A 20,534-nucleotide genomic window follows, 5' to 3' on the forward strand; every position below is an offset into this window, starting at 1 on the left:
AATTTGGATAATGAAACTTCCAAGAGCACTCTGTGAGGGAAAACAAACCTTGGAACCCAAGATAACAAGTTACAGAGAGTCTCTTATCTGGTAGCTTCAAATCCTCCCCTTTATAAGCAGAGCAAAGACGTGGACGTATAAGGAAAAACACGGAGAGAGTTCTGATAAGACTTATAGCATAATATATTAGACTTGATATATTAGCATTGGTCAGATATATATACATAGGCATAGATCTCTCAGAGCAACATAACATTCACAGAAGTAAAGTAATGACCACCAGACTCACAACTGAGTGGCAAAGTGCTATTCTCACTCTCTTGCTTAAATAGTGAGAGCAGCTTATCACTGCAGACATAGCAACTGAACGTGGTTTAACAAGCACTACCTAAGCTTGTTCCAGCTGCATGCCATCAGTCATCCATTGACTTGACGTTTACAAGCATGACTTTGTATTCTCACTACAATATTAAATTTAACCCCTTGCTCACTTAAAGGAACAAATCTTGACACTTCTGCCTTAGATTTCTTGAGATCAGCCACCACTGGGGGGTGGGTGGGTTTCTGCCATCACGAGGGCACTTATACAATGCAAGGGTAGTTCACCCAGGCCAAGAGACTTCTTTCTGTTCCAAACTCTCTATAGCTGAGGGACAATAGAATTAGTATTGTGCTGTACAACTACAATCCTAAACATAGTTGCTAGGGAGCAAACCCAACTGAACACAGTTGAGTTTGCTTCCAAGCAAATAATTATTTACTTGGTTTTGCTTTCAAATAAATATGCACAGGGTCGTACTGTTAGTCATTCTGTACATCTAGTGCAAACACTTCAACATAGTGGTGCTTATTTTATTTCTAAACTCCTGCCATTTTCTACGTTAAAATAAATTGTAGAGTCAGAGATGCAGTACTTTTAATTGATGACTGAGTTGTGTTGGGGTGTGTAATTTACCAAACATTAAGGACATTTAAAAGGAAGCATCTTTAGAAAAGAGATATGGAATGAGAGATAAATCCATGAGCACTTAATAAAAAATATGTGCTATTGATTGCTGTATGTAATTGCATATAAGTAGGCTTGTGATGGAACAGATTACTATGTGCTATTATTCTACTACTCTGGATAGGTTTGATAGGAAGATCAAACCAAGCAGAAACCTACATTTATCAATATCATCTAGATTGTTATTTTGTAATAGTGGTCTCAAACTCATGATCCTTCAGATACATACAGGCTGGTTAGGCCAGGAGCAAAAGCTGTATGAGTGATTGATTGTACACCATCAGATCTTGGCTTCTGGTTAGGAAGTTTGCAGAAGCAGGGACGTTATCCAGAAGGTATGGGCCGAGAGGATATTCTCAAAAACATGCTAAATTCTTAGAAGTTGGTTGTGCTACTGTTTCATTATTGCTTCATGTTTAACTTAGCAAAGTGTCTTTCAAAGGTTTAGAGTGATTCTAGATGAATGAGCTCACAGGCATTTATTAGTATATCTATATTTATTTGTCATAACATGCAATTATATAGCCAGGCATTTGGAAACAGATAACTCATTTTCTACAAAACGTTCCTTGGAGAAACAACTATTAAAGAAATTCCCTAGATATAGAAGTGTTTCCAAAAATAATTGGGAGAGGGGCAAGGAAGAAACATGATAGATCAATATGAAGCATGCTGAATAATTACATAATAAAAATGGAAAACACTTATGAGCTTAGAAGTGAATTCCAAATTATCTTGGATAATAAGACCATTAGCTTATTAAGGATTATAAATAGTAATATTAGAATGGGATTGCTCATTTGAAGGTCAGAGAACAATCTCATTTTCAGGCTGTGTTCAGACTTTGTGAACAGTGCTAAGAGGTGGGCGTTTTTTTGTCTCAAAAAACAAATGCTGATATTCATGTAGCTTTCGTAATGTGGTGAAATGCATTTTATATGATCCATGTTAAAATACATTGGCGGAAACAGTTTTCCCCATATGTTTATATCTGTATGATTCGAAAGGCATCTGGAGGAGGGATACGGGGGCCATTCAGGCTGCAAAAAATGTGTAAAACATCACACAGCTCTGTGTGTGCAGTGAGAAGCTGTGGCAGCATTAGAGAAAAGTGTGGCAGGGCAGAAGTGCTATTCACAAAACCCTAGAATTGTTTGATGATGATGATGATATTGAAGTTTCATTTTTATGTATCATCATGTCCCAAACTAAAGAGCAAGTCAGGAAAGCGAAGACATTGAGCTTAGAATTTCTGCAAAGGCAAGTCCTCAGATCTAACTTGCAATCAAAGATCATAGCTCTGCAGACATCTGGCTAAGATAAGAGAGCCTTTCCTCTGCAGCCCTACATACTGCTTTTCGAAAAAGTGCTGTGTCCTTATTGGGGGAGCACCAAGACAAAGATTCTTCCATCTAGGTAGCAAGAGAGGCATATTTATAACATCAAGCTTTTGCGCACACTGCCAGTAAGGACAAGTGTGCACATTTACATTTGTATCACAGTGCACTTCCTCCTGGCCTCATTTAACTGAATAGATGGTTTCGGGGTTTTTTTTTCCCTTGTGGATGGGATATGTGGCAAAAGGACAAAAGTCTAGCATATGGAAGCTGTTTTCTGTAGCATATGAGACAGTGATTAAAGAATTACTAAAGTGAATGCTCAAACACCAAGAAACTGGAAAACACATAAAATGCAGAGATCTAGAATATTTCACGGGGTGATCAGATGAGCATAGTGGTTTGCTCATTTGGTTACCTTTTGGTGTGGTTTGCTTTGCCTTATTTTCTGGCAACCATATGCAATATATATATGTTCCACTCCTTTTTGGCACAGCACTGGGGCTGCCATTTATTTGGAGCAATTGGGAGTGCTCCTGATTATCTCACTCTGTAGTTCTAATTCAGTCTTGCTTGGTTCTCTCCTAAAGAGAGCTGTGGGTGGCATTCTCTTCAGGGACAACCCTGTGACATATGCATTGGGTTGTAACAGAAGAAAAAATGGTGGAGAGGCCTTCTCCTCTCTTTTCCTCTTCTCACACTTTTTAAATACAGTAGGACTGTGGTATCCAAGGAGGATTGGTTCCAAGCCACCCTCTGCAGATGCTGAAAAACTCAGAAGTATTGAACACTCTACTTTGCATGGTCTCTGTATCTCTCTAATGCCAATTCTGGTAAATACATTTAGGAAACACGTATACATGCGTATTTCCAGGGTGGGTATTTAGTATTTTCAAGCAGCCAATAAATGATTCAGCGGATAGTGATCCCATGGATAGGAGGGTCCTATTGTACTCTTCTAAGTGACAGAGAGCTATTTCAGATAGAAGGGAGTAGCCATCCTAGGTTGATGTATTGCTGTAGCACTATGCCACTTACTTAATGAAACAAAAGGGAAGTTGCTATGGCCTGTAGATTGACAACCATGACAAAAGGCAAGGAAAGGGGCAAGGAAGAAGGCATCAGTAACCAGAGTGATTTGAAGTGTTATCTGGATCCTTCCATGGGAGAGGAAGCATTTCCCATGTGTGTCGAAGGCTCTCTCAAGTGCAAGACAAAATAGATTGCACCAGAAATAAGAGCCTTTTAAGCTCAGCCCAGATTGCTCCAAACTCCCTCATCTAGTTGCATCCTCAGCCACCCAGCCACGTTAAGAGAAACAATACAGATCCGCTGAAATCCACTAGTCCATCCCAACTAGAATTAAGCCCATTGAATCAGTGGTAATTTTGTGAGTTGAGTCTTCCATGAGTTCCACTGGTGCAATAGGCCTACTCTCATTGTGACTAACTCCTTGATTTCTGTCACAGTTTATAATTCACAATAAAATAAACCTTTAATCAAATAAACTGTTTAATCCTGTAATTAACTGTGTTTTTCAGATGGATCTGAATTTAAATTTGTTAGCTCTTTTGGGTCCTAAAACAAAGGCAGGATTAATTAAATAATTAATTAAAATGCAGAAATAAAAACAATTTATTGGTTGAAGAACATGAGAGATTGGTTAAATTAGAGATGGCGGTATTCATATTCGTATATAAATACGACTATCCCCGCACAGGTGGCGTTAACGAGGACCCAGCCCCATGGGGCTGGGCAGTCCACTCCCAATCCACCACAGACGCAGACGGCACAATTCTGCAAATGGCTCTGAAGCGCGCAATCTGCTTGCCACTCTTCAAACCTTGCAGCGAGGCTTGTTCTCCCGCCTGCTGCCACGAGTGGCAAGCGGATCGTGCGCTGCAGAGCCATTCATAGAATTGTGCCATCCGTGGTGATGCCGGATCGTTGAGTGGACCATCCGGCTGCATAGGGCTGGACCCTCGTTAACACCATCTGTGTGTGGATATTCGTATACGAATATGAATACCCCCATTGCTAGTTTGGATGTAAGATTAGCTGATGCATCTAAAGTCAGAATGACCATAATGATTTCCAGTTCTGACTGGAAATTAGGTTGGTATTTATTGTTTTCTCATTGTATTGCTTCTGTTATTATTTATTTAAAATATTTTTACCTTGCCTTTTTCCTTAAAAGGATCCAAGGCAGCTTACATTATTAGAAGATAATATTAATTAAACAATACTTTGCAAGTACATATAGCCCATTAAAACCACATCACTCTTTTTCTTTCTTTCTTTCTTTCTTTCTTTCTTTCTTTCTTTCTTTCTTTCTTTCTTTCTTTCTTTCTTTCTTTCTTTCTTTCTTCCTTCCTTCCTTCCTTCCTTCCTTCCTTCCTTCCTTCCTTCCTTCCTTCCTTCCTTCCTTCCTTCCTTCCTTTCTTTCTTTCTTTCTTTCTTTCTTTATTATGCTGCCTTTCTCTAAAGACACAGAGCCAAAATGGCTTACAATATAATTTTAAAAACATGCATTAAAATATAATAAATTATATACTATCAAGATAGAATTTTAAATTTTAAAAAATTACAAATATAAAGATGATCAAAAGTCCTCTTCCAAACTGCTCCAAAAGTATGGAATAAAAATACAAATAACAAGTTAATGGTGCTTTACAAAAAGTAACATTACCAATTCTCACTGTACTTGGGGGGGACATTACTGTCTTCTCATTAACTCCTAAAATAACCTGTCATACTTATAATTCCATGCTTGTAATTAGTTACTTGGATTTCCACTCAAAAGTGTTATGAATGTCTGTAGGCAGCATAGAGTGACCACCTTTCCTGCCTGATATTAATATATTTCCATTTCTTCTGCAGGTTATTAGCAGATGTAGCTCCACTGCACTCTATCATATCAAAGGCAATGTCAAATTTTGCATTTGCAGTCTGTTTCCTTTTTTGTTTTGTTAGTGTTGACACTTGTATATGCTAATTATTGCAGCCTTCTGCCAACATGTGTTGACAATATCCAGGCACATCCTCTTTCAAAGGCAAATGTCAAAGATTAATTTCAAATGAAGGAAGGCGTTTTACAGTGTTTATATTCCATGAATAAACCTTTCTGGGTTTTCTAGAATGCCTGTTTCCACAGAACACATGTATAACATGCTATCTATGAATATCTACATTATACAGTATAGCAAGTATGGAACATGTGTTCATATGGTATTTCTCCCTTCACCTCTGCCTCCCTCTCTTTCAGCACGTGTGTATATTGGGATCCTGTATCAATGCAGTATTTACGCTGAACTGAGATTTAAAGTCAAATGCAGATCCATTACTAGATAAACTGAAATTAACGGGACTGAAAATAATAATGTGACTATACCTGGAGCCAATACCAAGTTCAGCAACTACAGGGAGGAGCTATGGCTAACACAAAGTACAGTACAGTACTTGGAACAGAGCACAAGGAGCCACAAACACACAAGAAAACCTCCAAAGTGCTAAAATAAACAATCAACCCCAAGCCAAAAGACTTTTCAATCAATCTTGTCAAGAAATACGAGAATAGAGGATTCGTAGTTTTGGTTGCCCTTTGGAAATATGGGCCTGATTGTTCATTCCTGGGATGAGCAAACCGGGAAAGAGAGGAGAAAATGCCCATTCATTGGAAGGATATGCCATCTTGCCTTATCACTGTGAGAAAGGAATCTTCAAAGCTACAGCGCACTCCTTGGTTTTAGCTGAAGAGAGGGGAGGGGGAGAGTTACTTGGGAGAAGTTATTTTCTACAAGAAGTTTCAAGGCCTGGATATCGTCAACACATGTTCAACACTGGATTGGTGTATTATCTCCAAAAGTCTAGAAAGTAGATTGAGGGATATAAAAATGAGAGGGAAGTTACATACAGTAGTTTTAGACTTGTTTCTTTCAGGAAACTGCTATTCTCATCTGGTTGGTCATGACTGGGATTTGGGAGCTGAGAAATGACTAGTGGAAAAACAGTAATATGTACCTGTTGTTGCTATGCTTTAAATGTCAGTCTCTCAGAGCAGCTTTTCACTTCAGATTGTTACTAACACTTGGTTAGATGACCTTGTCCTGTGGGTAGCTTTGTTTGCTAATACTGTTCATGGATTGCATTAGATGAATACAAACTGTAATGCACACGTTAGTTTCAGTGCAATTTTCATTTAGCTTGTGCTAGTCAGTCAATGGCTGATTAGGAAAGTAAGGATTTCAGGTGAAAATTGACCTGAGGGGTTACTGGAAAAAAAAATCTTCTGAGACATGTATTTTAATAACTGTGTGCAGATTTTTGTGCAGATTTTAAAAACGGGCCCACTGATGTGAAGCAAGTTGGAACAGAATTAATAAATGGCCACAAATCCCTCCTAGCCTAGGGAATTTTTTAAGACTAGCCTCTCCTTGGCCTAGCTTTGTATTAGTGTGGAATAAGTCTCGGTGTGGCAAAACCCTGCTCTTCTGTTGGCTGCTCTAAGGCACTGGTTCTTAACCTTGGGTTACTCAGGAGTTTTGGACTGCAACTCCCAGAAGCCTTCACCACCAGCTGTCCTGACTGGGGTTTCTGGGAATTGCAGTTCAAAAGCATCCGAGTAACAAAGGTTAAGAACCACTGCTCTAAGGCAGCTTAGCAGCTGCACTAGCAGATCCTTCTGTCAGCAGGTGTCTAAGATCAGCCAGCACAGGACACTTCCACCAACACAAGGGCAATTCCGCTGGTGTAACACTCTCTGGTTCTGTGGGGCTTACACTGGCTCTATAGGCTTTTTCTCATTTTGTGTTAGGATTGCTCTGAAAGACGCAAAGTAGGCTGATTCAGTTATCCTTACAAACCAATGGTTCCAAGCCTTAGGTCCCCAGAAGTTATTGGACTACAAGTCCCTGAATCCTGGCCAGCACAGCTAGTGGTGAAAACTGGGAGTTTTAGTCCAAAAACATCTTGGATCCAAAGTTGGGAACCCCTATTAAAGAGGAACTGCATGAATTATAGCATCATTCTTCCATCTCTCTCAACATTTTAAATGCTGAACATGGACCATCATCCTATGGAGATAAATAATAGTGATTTAATAGGCATTGTTGTTATGTGCTTTCAAGTTGTTTCTGATGCAACCCTCATTGGGTTTTTAAGTATGTGAAAAGTTGAAGGCGTGGTTTACCGTTGTCATCTCACAGTGCATTTCCAGGGATTTGAACCCAAATGTCCTAAATCCTAGTCCAAACTCCATTAACTAAACACTGTCTCCCCAGCAGTTCATTACTGGGCTTAAAATCTTGTCCCATGTTTTGTTTCCATGTGAAATAAAACACCACTTAGAAGTTGCATACATTTGTCAATGCTCCAAAATATTTAGCACCCAATTTCCCTAGGCTGTGAATGCCCACATGCATTGCCTCCTGTCACCCAGATTTAAAATCCAAAGAATAGACAATTAGTATTAGGTTGATAATTTTTGAACATTGCATTAGGTAAATGTTTTAAGTAGAATGGATTTTGGAATTACCTGTGTTTCCCTGAAAATAAGACAGGGTCTTACATTAATTTTTGCTCCAAAAAACATATTAGCGCTTATTTTCAGGGCATGATTTATTTTTTTCATGTACAACAATCTACATTGAGTCAAATACGGTCATGTCATCTTCTTTTGGTTGCTGCACAATGGTGGAGGGCGGGGTTCCACTTAACTGGAGCTTTTTGTAGGGGGTAGGGCTTATATTGCAAGCATTCTGAAAACTCATGGTAGGGCTTACAGTATTTTCAGGTTAGGTCTTATTTTGGGGAAAACAGGGTATGTATTTCATACAAAACTCAAAGATGTCCTTTTCTGAGGAAAATGAATAGTGTTAGATGTCTGCTGTCAAGTTGGTGAAATGTGGGACTCCTTTGGGACATCACATATAAAGCATTGCATTGCACAGAAAATTACTTCAGTACCTATTTTGGGCTTCAGCCTTTGGTTGGTGTCCTTATCAAAAGTGGGACAGTGCAACTAATAACTAATAACAATAGTTATTATATTTTTCTACTAAGGGGAGATACCACCATTTGAGACACATATGAGACCAGCAATTCTCCTTTTAAGATGATTTCTTTAGGGTGGGATTATAAAACAAGAAAATCAATATGTGCCACATATAGCAAGGTGAGGTACATTCACTCTGTCCACTTCATGATGTGTATAAAAAAGGTGAAACAATACAGGGAATTCTGAGTGCCAGTCGTTGCCTTCAGTTTCAGCACACTTGCTTTAAATTTCATATTGGATGCCAAGTTAATTCATTTGTCTCCTTATGCCTGTCCTTCTTTTACATTTGGTGTTCATAATAAAGGGCATGGTTGGCTACAAAAACAGTGAAGCCATATGTCTAGCAAGATTATCTAATAAAACTGTGTTCTACCTAAATAACACTGAAATATATATTTCCCCTGAAACCTCTTTAATTCCCCTTTAATCATTTTTTCTAAACTAAATTAAAAAGCTCAAAATACAGGAAGGTCTACCAACCAAAGGTTTTTTTTTTTAAAAGGCATTTTCCAGCTCTGTGATGTTCTTTTAGAGATGAGGTCACCGTAACTATCAGCAGTATTCTAAAAATGACTCCTCTGGAACTTTAGAAAATTGCATTATCGTTCTTGCAGCAGTTTATTTTTCAGCTTGTTCCATTTCATTCAACACTCAATGTGCCTTTTTCATTGCTATAATGTATTGAATTTATATTTTTAGTGAGTTTTATGACCCCAAGAGCTTTATTTTTATTTTTTTATATATACATAGTTCTAGACCATTGTAGATCTTCATTATGGGACACATTAAGTTCATACTTTTTGTCCCAATGCATACTATTTTTCCTCGTAACTTAAACACCAAACTGGCATTAGAAATGTGAATAAAGTAACATAGGAGGAACTTCTGGCTAGGCTGAATGGAGGATTTTGTGAGCTGTAGTACAAAAAAGTAACTGTTTTGAGATGGGGTCCTAATGCTTGCCTACCACTTTGCCTTGGAGGCCATTTGTCACTGTGTTGATCAATTATCCAGTGCTAAGCTCATGGTCGCCCTCGGAATTCTGTGTGCAACTTTACTCCCATAAATGAAGGAAGCTGCCTTACACTGTGTTAGAGCCTAGCCCTAGACTGTCTAGCCCAATACCATGAATTGTGACTGGCAACAAGATCCTATCTAAAGATTTTGCTGAGAAAACATGTGCTTTGCTATGGACATATGGCCTTCCCCATGCTTCAGAAATTGGAGGAAGCGAATTTCAGTGGGAAAGTGGTGGGTAGCAGATTCAGGAGCTAGCTTTCTACATTACCTTGCCACAATGTGTACTACCCCATTCCCAATTTTTTTGTCATTGAAAAGAGGCCACTGATGGGATTTAAGGATTCATCCATGAATGTAACCTATAGCCTTAGTGGTTCTTTGTAGTTCAGGCAGTTCCCAGTGGAACTTTTGTTCATTTGTGATTCAAGATTTAAGCAGAAAAAATAAAATATGTTCAAAATTGTGAAAAATAATTCTTCAAAGCAAATCATGAATTTGTGAAAAATGATGACAGTTTCTGTTATGTTACATGGATGTTGAAGTTTCAGAAGCACTGGAGGGTTACTTGTTTCTCTTTTAGCAATCAAGCATCTGTACTTTGCTTTTCAAAGGGAAAGGATACTAGTTTTGCACAGATTGATAACACAAATTTAAGGTAGAGTCTCACAGAGAATTTGTTTATTTGCAAGAACAGTTTTTTTCCCCTAAATACATAGTTCTTTGTGTAAAGCAACAATAACCACTGGCTTGTTAGTGTCTGGTCTTCTGAACAGCAGAAGCATTAGATAAGTTGATTGCATCATTTGCATGATTCTGAGCCCTTTTGTATTTAAAAGTGTGTGTGTGTGTTCATGTTCATTCACACACTTGGCTTCAGAAAGGGGGGAAATGCTAGAGACATTTTTCAAAAACTGCAAGATGGGGGATTCTTGGTGTTTTGTTCTCATCCTGCCCTTCAGAACTTTTACGGTGAATGCAGGACCCTCAGCTGATGGTTTTACCAAGATGAAATAGGCTAACTACAAACACAAGCTATTGGCTAGATTTCTTGTGTCTGAAATCAAGATAGGAGCGAACAAAGGTGAAGCAAAGAGAGGGGGAGAGAGCTCCATCCCTAAAGTATACTGACCTAGCTGTTCTTCTGTGGAGGCCATTTCTGCATCACCAAACAAAACAAAACAAAACAAAAGATGATAAAGAAGGACAGATATATTGGATGTGCATATGAACATGTATGTCTATATATTCAGAAATATTTTTCAACCGTCTCAACGGAAATACAACCCATTTCACAATAATGGGAAAAACTGTGACAAGGTGACTGACTGCAAGCCTACTTAGTCTGCTGTCCAGATGTTTCATTGCTGATGTGCACCTTCAAGCCTCATCCTTTGTTCTCTTTGTCCTTCCTTCTTATGGTTAAACTGGATTCAGATTAGACAGCTCTTCAAAATGAATAATAATAATCATTTCTGACTGATGGCAGCCTTTTTTAGGGTTTCTAAGTAGAGAATACTCAGAAGTATTCTCTCCACCCAGGTCATCCTGGGATTGTGCAGCTTGCCCAAGGCTACACAGGCTGGCTCTACTCACAAGAGGCACAGTGGGGAATTGAACTCCCAACCTCTGGGTCCTAAAATAGGATTCCTTCCAACCAAGGAATATTCTGTGACAGTCCTTTAAACACAAAAGTGACTTTGTAAAGTAAAAGGCATGACCATGTTACTGATATTCATTGCTATTACTTTGTTCATGTCCCCACTGTGAAAGGAGTGCAAAAGTGTGCAGTAAGGTCTTCGTACACCTGAGCCCCATTTCATTATCCCTTACCATGTGGGTTCAACACTGCAAGGAGGGGAGATGTGCTTATACCCACCCACCCATTCATCATTACTTCTGTTGTCCTTCTACATGGGGGAGGGGAATCTGGAGAGCTTCCACTACCTGTTGGGACTTTCTTCTAACTATAACACAGGGTCTCAACAGGTAGTGGAAACTCTCAGCTGGAGAAAATCAGGATCTCAAACTACATGAAGAGCCCCTGTAGAAAACAGATGATCTTGGCAGGCTGTTACCCTCCCTGCATTGAAAGGCATGGAAACCTGTCTAGTACACTTCATATCTTTGTGGGCAAGTGAACAGGCAGTGGCAACAGGAGCAAAATGTTATCAAGAGACAGGGTGGGGGGGGATAGCCATAAGTAAAGTGTCTTGCCAAAGGTCCCTCAAAACTTGAAGCAGAAGGAGCAATGGATGTTCTGTCCCTCTGAAAATATAAAAACCACAAAGTACTCAGAAGTATGTATTCCCATTCAGTTAAAATTTGAGGAATTCAACATCAATAAGAAATAAACAAAGGCTCTCCGAAAGAGTGAAACCAAGAGAAAATATTGATGATGTAGACATTGATTTCCTGTGAATACTAGAAATGTCTATAATACAGGTGAATTATATCTCGGGGCAGTTATTCATAGAATATAATTAGACTTTTGACAAGTATTTCAAAAATTGCCTGGCAATGTAAGAGAACAACTCAACAAATTGCAGTCTTGGTGATACTCCCCCATGGAACTTTCTGCTGGGAATTTCTCTGGCCTCCCACTTATGTCTCTATGGGAAATCATTCAAAGGAGAAACCCCATACAGTAATTGTCCAGCATTTTAGTATTTATTTACAGGGTCTATTAACTGAATTTTGCAGCTTTCTCAGGGGATCAAATAAAAACATCTATATGAAGTGAAGATCACAAAACCAAACATTTATCAGAATGGGATTCCTGCCATTTGAACATTTTCCCTTTCTCGCTTTGACACTACAATGTGGCAAAAGTGATGCTCCAGGCAGCTAATTATTAGAATGTGTTTCAGTCTGCTGAAGTGTTTTTATGTTAGCAATTTCATGTTGTCAACAGTAAACTCTTGAAAGTGATGAGGTGGTGACCAGGGTGCAGATAGGCTTTGCTGAACTTAGTCTCTTCTCTCTTCCTTACCCATTTAAATGTGGCTGTTTTCTATGCTGTCTTTTACTGGCCTTTCTAGCAATTCACAGTAACAGATTTATTCAGACAAGAATAGTCCCATATTCTTTGCATTCCCATATAGTGTAAAGGTCAAAAAATCACAACAGTTGTCATTTTTCTGGAATTCTGCCCCCCCGTGTGTGTGTGTGTGTGTGTGTGTGTGTGTGTGTGTGTGTGTGTGTGTGTGTGTGTGTGTGTGTGTGTGTGTGTGTGTGTGTGTGTGTGTGAAAGAGAGAGAGAGAGAGAGAAGAAAATACACATGTTCCTGTCTCTGTTATTCAAGGCTTCTCAAGGACCTACTGAAGAGTCATTGTCCAAGTGATATTTTTTCATACATCAGATACAAATACCTATCTTCTTCCAGGCTGTAGCTCTGTTATGAAAATGAACAGCACTCAAACAGCAATACTTTATTCTTAATGGACACATTAGGCAAAATACTAGCTTTGCAGTTAGAAGGTGCTAAAACAATTTTCCTCTCCAAAATGGTCTCTTTCAAAGCTACTGTAATTTACTTGCAAGCAGAAACTGTGGTTACGTCCTAACGGCCAGTCACCAAGTAAAAGCAAGCTAATGTGCAACTTTCATCGGTGAGAAACTAGAATCTAGAATAAGGAAATGAACTCTTAAAAGAGTTCTGTTTCAAATAAGGGGCTAATTGTAATGAATGACCCCTGGATAGGGACAGCCCTGAATAAAGCAGCCATCTTGGAAACAGGTTCTAAGTGCTCTGAAAGGGCAGCAATTTGGAAATTGTTTGTTACTGTTGCATTTTTAATGCCACCAAGTGGGAGAAGCACTTGTTGGATTGCCAATCTCATGCCCCAAAATCAATTGGCTAGCCTCCAGTACTCTAATATGGATGGGTCAGGATGCTGCTTTCTCTTCTGCCTTATAAAGCAAAATGTCTTGGGTAGTCCCTGCACCTGGAAATAGAATGAGCAGATGTAGAAGAGAACAGGTCTTCTGCAGCTTTAAGACTTGCATAGAAGTGGGAATTTCAGCAGGTGCTACGAGCCACCCTATATGGAAAACGGGAAACTCACTTCCAATGGAAATCTACCTGGCCTACAAAATTTATGTCTAGAAATAGTAGCTCATGTAGCTGAACGCTTGTCCTAATTTGTTTTTCCCCTCAATTGATTTCTCTTTCTCTCTTCTCCATACTTACCAGTTGCCCTTTCAAATGGCAGCTTTTATTGTCACTATGCCCATTATAGTTAAATAGGCACTCTCTTCCTGTGTGGAGCTATAAACTGACTGGGTTGCTTACACCTCAGTATAGTTTTATTAACCAAAAATGCATTCCAGTTGCTCCTGGCAAAGGACTCCTAAGAGGGGAATGCCCAAAAAGAGATCACAGAATGGAAATAGATGAGATTAATGATTGTGGAAATATGAGATCTGCAAAAAATGACCACCAAAATGTTTCCAGGTTTAACCAGCCTTTAAAGCCCTTAAATGATTTGGATCTAAGTTATCTGAAGAGATATCATTTCCCAGCCAAGGTGCTCAACTGCTGTGATCAGCAGGTCTCTCCTTTTATGCTAGCCTGTAAAAGCAGCTAGGCTGACAGGATTAAGGAGAAAGCCCTACTTGGTAGTGCTGCTTCACTTGTGGGACCCACTCCATATTTGTGCCTGCCAGGAAGATATTACAGGCTTTCAAGTGGGCCATAAAGATTTATCTTGTTCTCTGACTGAGTGAGGACGTTATGGGATGTCATTGTGCATACAGCACCATGTTTAATTGCTAATTTTGGTTTTTTTTTTATTTCTATTATTTTTACCATTTCTTTACTGTTTCTTGTAATGTTGCTGTGTGTGTGCAGCTGGAGATTTACTATCAAAGGTAGCTTATAAATATTTTGAATCCTATACAGTAATAAATGTATGAGTAAGTACCATATTTATCTGTGTATAAGATGATACATTTATCTAAAATATTTAGACTAAAAATTGAGGCTTATCTTATACACGGAAGTAAGGAAGGGGGGGGGATCAAAGCGTTTTGATCCCTGATTTGCCCCTACACTTTCTTGCGAGGAAAATGGAGGGGGAAAGCACTTTCCTCACAATAAAGTGGAGGGGGAAAACAGGAATCAAAGTGCTTTGATCCCTGCCTTCCCCCTCCACTTTCTTGCGAAGAAAGAAATTTTGGGTTAGAAAAGTGGGAGGGGATCTTATACATGAGGATGTCTTATAAACTGAAAAACACGGTAAATCATATCAGCATGCACAGACCTCCACTCACAAAATCTGTCTAATCCCCCTTGGGAGTTGTCATTACATTTTTTGGTTGCAGAGTTTCCAAAATGGAGAACTTGTAGCCAATGTGAAATAAACTCAGAGACGAAAGACACAGTCCTGTTTGCCAGGTCAGCAATTCCTAAAAGGTGTACCAGGAACAGTGAGAGAAAGTATGTGTGACGGGAGGAACAAATTAATTAATTAAATGAAGGCTCCTTTGAGCTCAAGCCAACAAACAATGAAGGATTTGCCTGCTGCATCTCTGCATGATTCATTGCTTTGGTTTTGGCTCAAGTCAAGATCCCAAGCAATCAATCACACAGAGATGCAGCAGGCTTCCTCTGCTGGTCAATTAATTCTGCTGGATCTCTATACGTTGGCTGTGATGAATCACTGTATAAGCTATTCTGAGGCAAAGAGCCAGAAGAATTACTTGTCCTCGGAGAATGCTGCTGCCCACTGAATTTCTCCACGAGTCAGCACTTTTTCCGCTTCATCGGCTAATCAGCAAGGAAAATGTGGTGGTGTAGTGGTATTTGATAGGGTGAGGATAAAATAAGGATGGGAAGAACCATGCATGCTGCCTAGAACTCTTGTCAAGAAAGAAAGGATATAAATACACCAAACAAATACTGTAAAGAAAAAGAGCAGTCACGTAGCCCCTTGCAGTGAGCTTGCACTATGAGGAATAAGGTTAGTGTTGCCAAGTCAGCAGCATCACATTCCCTGACACTTCAGGGCTAAAACGTGAGGCCAAGGGGCAGTCTTTATGATGTTACACAGGTATGGCAGGAAAGGGTTGGGGAGGCAGAGCTCCTTTGGGACCAGTTGATTTTGGGAATCAACTGATCCAGATGATCAGGAGGAGATTTTGGGTAAATGGTCCCAGAATCTGGGCGGAACAAGGCTAACCAGGTAACGTGGAGGTGTCAATGAGCAAGTTCTGGAAGCTGAGCAGTCAAGTCTCATGGGTGTAGCAGTTGCAATATTTGCCACCTGTGACACCCACAATTCTCCCTGAACTAGACTGCCACTTTTTGCAAGCCTACACTTTTTACGAACCTTCTACCCAGTTAGACATACAGTGTGCTTCTTCACACTGTTGTCTCAACATACTTGGGACACACTCTGAGCCCTTTCTTCAGGTACCCTTTCCCTCTGTAGAAGATCTTTGTCTAAGCTTTTTGTTAGAATTCAAACCTTCAGGTAAGGTTGCCAGGACATGCTCCTTTTTTTCATTTTCAATTTTATTATTGAAACAAAATGAACAATACTTAACAACAAAAACATACACTAAAATACAGTCATAACTCAACAGATATACTGTATAGTGTTTCCCCACACCCTTGGGATTTATTTATTTTATTTTTATTTTTACATTGTGTGCTCCTAAACTGGAAACATTTTAAGAGATATTTCCTTCTTTCCTTCCTCTTCCCAACTGTTTGATCTGTGACCAGGTAATCACAGTGAATGCTTACATGATAACGACCACTAAAAATAAAGAGATGTTGAATGTTTATATGTGTTTTTAAGTGTTTTTATTTTTTATGAAAGATTGAATCACAAAGGTAATGGGTTAACTTCTCTACCCCTTTTTTTACTATCGTGTTACACATCACAATATCATGTGTCTCTCACTCCCTATCTGCCTTCTGAAATACTGACCTACTCTTATATATGCTCCATCCCCCCCTCTCCTTGGGTGTCTTGTTTCATGAGCTAAGCTCAGGGGGAGTGTGGAAATCTTGGGAGAGAGAGCTCACATTTGTTCCGGCTAATTAAAAAGTCCTGGTGCTTCAACCCAGTGAGCCCAGGCTTCATTGCATCACTGTCTGTAGTGGTGATCATGTGGACTGAATATCATTCAGGCAATATTACTGGTAGCAAGGGCAGATATGGGTTTAATCCTCACCCCAACTAGGTTCATTGCATTTTATTCTTGCTATTCCTATTCCAAGTGCATCTTCAAAATGTCCATAGCCTCATTAATACCTACTGTTTCATCAAGGTTTTACTGATTGTGCTTCCCTTTTTGCTTCCTCCCAACATAAGATTGCATGGAGAGACAGACAAAGTGCTGCAGGAATGTTGAACGAACATCTTGTACATTTTATAAAGCAATGCAAAACGTCATGAGCAGATGAGGAAAAATTATGCATGCTGTATTTTGAAAGCTGCTTAGTGAGTATGCATTGCTACACGTTTATGGATACCAGCCCGCTCCCTGGTCTATCAGAACCATCTTAGGAGAGAGTGGAATTAATTGAAAAACTCAATAAGGCTTAGAGAATGAGGGGTAAGGGACAGTTTAATAGACTTGCAGCTGACTGAAATGCTGGTTATTAATGTGGCAGAAATTACTGGGTAGGGAGAAATTTAGTGATGCACACCCATATAGGATGTGCAATGTCTTCAGCAGCATGAGCGTGAAGAATGGCTTTAAATATAATAGCTATGCAGATGAACATTTTGTACAGGGAAGGAGGGGGAAGGATTCTAAGTTGCCCAAAGAGGTCATCTGCTCAGCTACTGAGGAGAATTTCCACTGTTTATTAAAGACACACCTGGCTCCAGAAATAACAAGGGAATAAACACTTTTAATGCACTTCACATCTGGTTGCTCTTGAAGAAGGCTCAGAAACTGCACCTGGCACAGATCACCACCACCTAACTGGTGAGAGTCAGTAGATCATACTCTGTGAGTGCTTAAAGAGCTGCCCTGGTTAGCTTTTAGTGAAACTGCATGGAGATGCTCTACCACTTTCCCAGCCTCAACCGTGTTTTATAAGAACAGGAGGGCATTTCTGGTGATCGCCAGAGAGGGTCAGGAAAAAATAATATCCATAGTTGGAGAAATTGCTAGTAAATGCAGTGTCATCAAGCATCCCCCCTCCCCCCTTAAGAAAATTAAAATCAAAGTGTTTACACCTTTTAAGCAGCATGGAGCTTCTGAAGAACAGGACCACCCAACACCACATGCCACCCAAATACCCCCGTTAGTATGTTTTTAGTTGTACTGATAGAAAATGGAACTAGCTTGCATCCAGATCCTCCAGAGGCTATGACTAGAAGCAATGGATGTAAATGATAAGAAAGGAGATGCCAGCTAAATGTTAGGAAAAAGTTCTTGATTTTAAGCACTGATAGACAGGGGAATGGATTGCCTTAGAAGGTAGTGGACTTTATTGGAGATTTTACCAGGAACATACTGGTACTGGTAACTGGGAAAGCTAATTAAGCACTCCAGCAATGCGATCAGGCTGTATTAGGACCTATTGTGTATGTTACTTACCAGCAGGAAAATTTTTGACATAACTGTGATTGCTGTTTACCTGTTCAGGCTTCTTATGTGAAGAAACATCATTTCCCCAAAGTAGTCCTCCATATGAGAAGTCCTTCCCTGTTATGAGTCCCTTGCCATCTGTAATGAGATGTGGCAACCACGTGTGGAAGTCTTTCCCACTGTGGCACCCTAGGTGTGGAATGTTTTCCCAGAGAGTCTAATCTTGAGTCTACTTTTATGTGTCAGTTGAGGTCCTTTTCATTTTCACATCTGTAAAAAAAAAAGATTGTTTATAACCTGCCTTTGTTGCTGCTGCTGCTGCTATCTATTATTCTGCTTTGTTTCACTCTTGTTACTGATTGTTGTGTTGTTTTCATTGCTTTTAACAATTGTAATACTAACCTAGATTGTTTGAGAAAAGCAGGGTGTGAAATTTATAAACTAACAACTGGAGAAAAGGATGGAAGAAATGTCTTTCTTACTATGGGGAAACCTTGTCTGTCTGTCTCTCTGCTTTAAATGCATAGGTTGCTTCCAAATGAAGAATGAAGAGTGGAAGAAAAAGTAGCAGGGGAGTGAAACTGAAAAATGGTGCATGGAGTCAGGGTGAATGACAGGTGGACAGTCTTTTTTTAAAAGGCATGAGAGAAGACATAAGGAGAGAATAGTGTGGGATGAGAGGAAGACAAGAGCCCTGTCCAAGCTTGAGTTAAATTGTGCTTACTCATTGTGTAAGGAGAGCAAATGTGCTAGCCTTACCCCCTCCATAATATTGTTGCTCTCTACATGTGGACTTTGAAGGGTCTGAAGAGGAGTCTCCGCTGTCCATGGCAATTATCCACACGAACAGGAACCTGAAAAATTGGTGGTTGCAGCACAAGCAGAAAGCCTTTGTGGACAGCAAAAGTTCTCTGCTTCAGATTTTCCCTTTCTACAAGTAATTGGACAGAGAAACTAGAGATGGAGTGGCAGGTTATTGCACTTCCCCTCCTTGTGTGGTTAGTCTAAATGCTTTTATCATGCCTGAATAAATCTAGAAAATATTAAGTAATAGCGTGATGATTATAGGTCAAACTAGGCATTAAGGGGAATGCATATTCCTCATAATTAGCCTCTTGTTTCTCCCATGACCGGATTTCCACACAGCTACATGCCTCAGCAATCTAACTTGCATAGTAAGCCCACATTTACTTTCAGCTGACCAGCTACAACATAAAGCACGTCAAATGCAAGATACAGGGTTAAGGAAAAGCATATACTATGACAAGCCAAGATCTTTCTTAACCCAAGTGAGCTCCTCTTGGAAATGGATGCTAAGTCTGTCATCCAATTTGACACTAAAAAGAGGAGCCAACTAGGTTAGGTTCAGAGCTATTCTTAGTTCTTTTGTACATTTGCACTGGTTGTTGTTTTCCATCAATAAACATCACCATGGAAACTCAGGTGGTGTCAGTGGTCCGCACCGCCTATTTCCATCTTTGGCGGATTGCCCGGCTGCGTCCCTTTCTTGACGTTGGTGCGCTCCCCACCTTGGTCCATGCGCTCGTAATCTTGAGATTAGACCACTGCAATGCGCTCTACATGGGGCTACCTTTGAGATTAATGCGGAAACACAAATGGTGCAGAATGCAGCAGCCAGACTTCTTAGTGGGGTGAGGAAACATCAACATATTACTCCCACTCTGGCCGCATTGCATTGTCTGCCCATTCGATTCTGTGTTGGTTTCAAAGTTCTAATGATCACATATAAAGCCCTAAACGGTTTAGGACCTCAATACTTGGCGGAACGCCTCCTCCCACCTAGATCTACTCGTATAACCTGATCTAGCCAGGAGGGGCGACTGAGGAGCCTAATGCCGAGGGAGGCCTGGGAAGAAAAAACAAGACACCAGACCTTCTCGGCAGTGGCTGCCAGGCTCTGGAACATGCTCCCCCCCCCCCCCCAAGATTCATCTGGCCCCCTTGCTGGGCACTTGCAAAAACCAACTCAAGACCTGGATATAGACAGGCCTTCCCTCCAAGCACTACATAACTTTCTCTTTTTCTCTGTCTTTATCTACTTTGTTTTGTATAAATGTTGTAAATTGTAATTTCATATTTATTGTTTTTATTCTGCGTTTTGTGAGCCGCCCACAGTAGACTATGTCTAAATGGGTGGCATATAAGCTCAATAAATAAAATAAAATAAAATAAAATAAAATAAATAATAAGAGAATATGTTACATACTTTGTGGAACATTATAAGGGGTTTTGACTTGGAGAGCTGATTAGTACAAACAAAAATTAAATCCAAAACAAACAAAAAACCTGATCATGCAAAATACAGTAATAAGGATTATAATAATAATGGGACAGAAATTATGTGAAGTCTCATACCCTAGGGGAAAGATGCGTATCACTGTAGGGATCTCCAGACAGAAGGAAAATGTTGTGGCTACCATTAAATGTAGGCCCTGGCATGTATCAGTATTCTAGACTCAAACCATATAAGACTTTTAAGATACTTACTGACACTTTGAATTATAATCACAACAGAAAGAAAAAAGCAGATTAAATAAGTAT

General features: G+C 39.7%; 1 long non-coding RNA gene across 1 annotated transcript in view; it reads left to right on the top strand.

Annotated features, from left to right (window-relative positions):
- The window catches only part of LOC110072041 (uncharacterized), a 96,829-nt gene that overhangs the window by 55,803 nt on the left and 20,492 nt on the right, over window positions 1-20,534 (top strand). The gene's annotated exons all lie outside the window — the stretch shown is intronic.

Source organism: Pogona vitticeps, chromosome 2 (genome assembly GCF_051106095.1).
Source record: "Pogona vitticeps strain Pit_001003342236 chromosome 2, PviZW2.1, whole genome shotgun sequence".
Classification (NCBI taxonomy): Eukaryota; Metazoa; Chordata; class Lepidosauria; order Squamata; family Agamidae; genus Pogona; species Pogona vitticeps.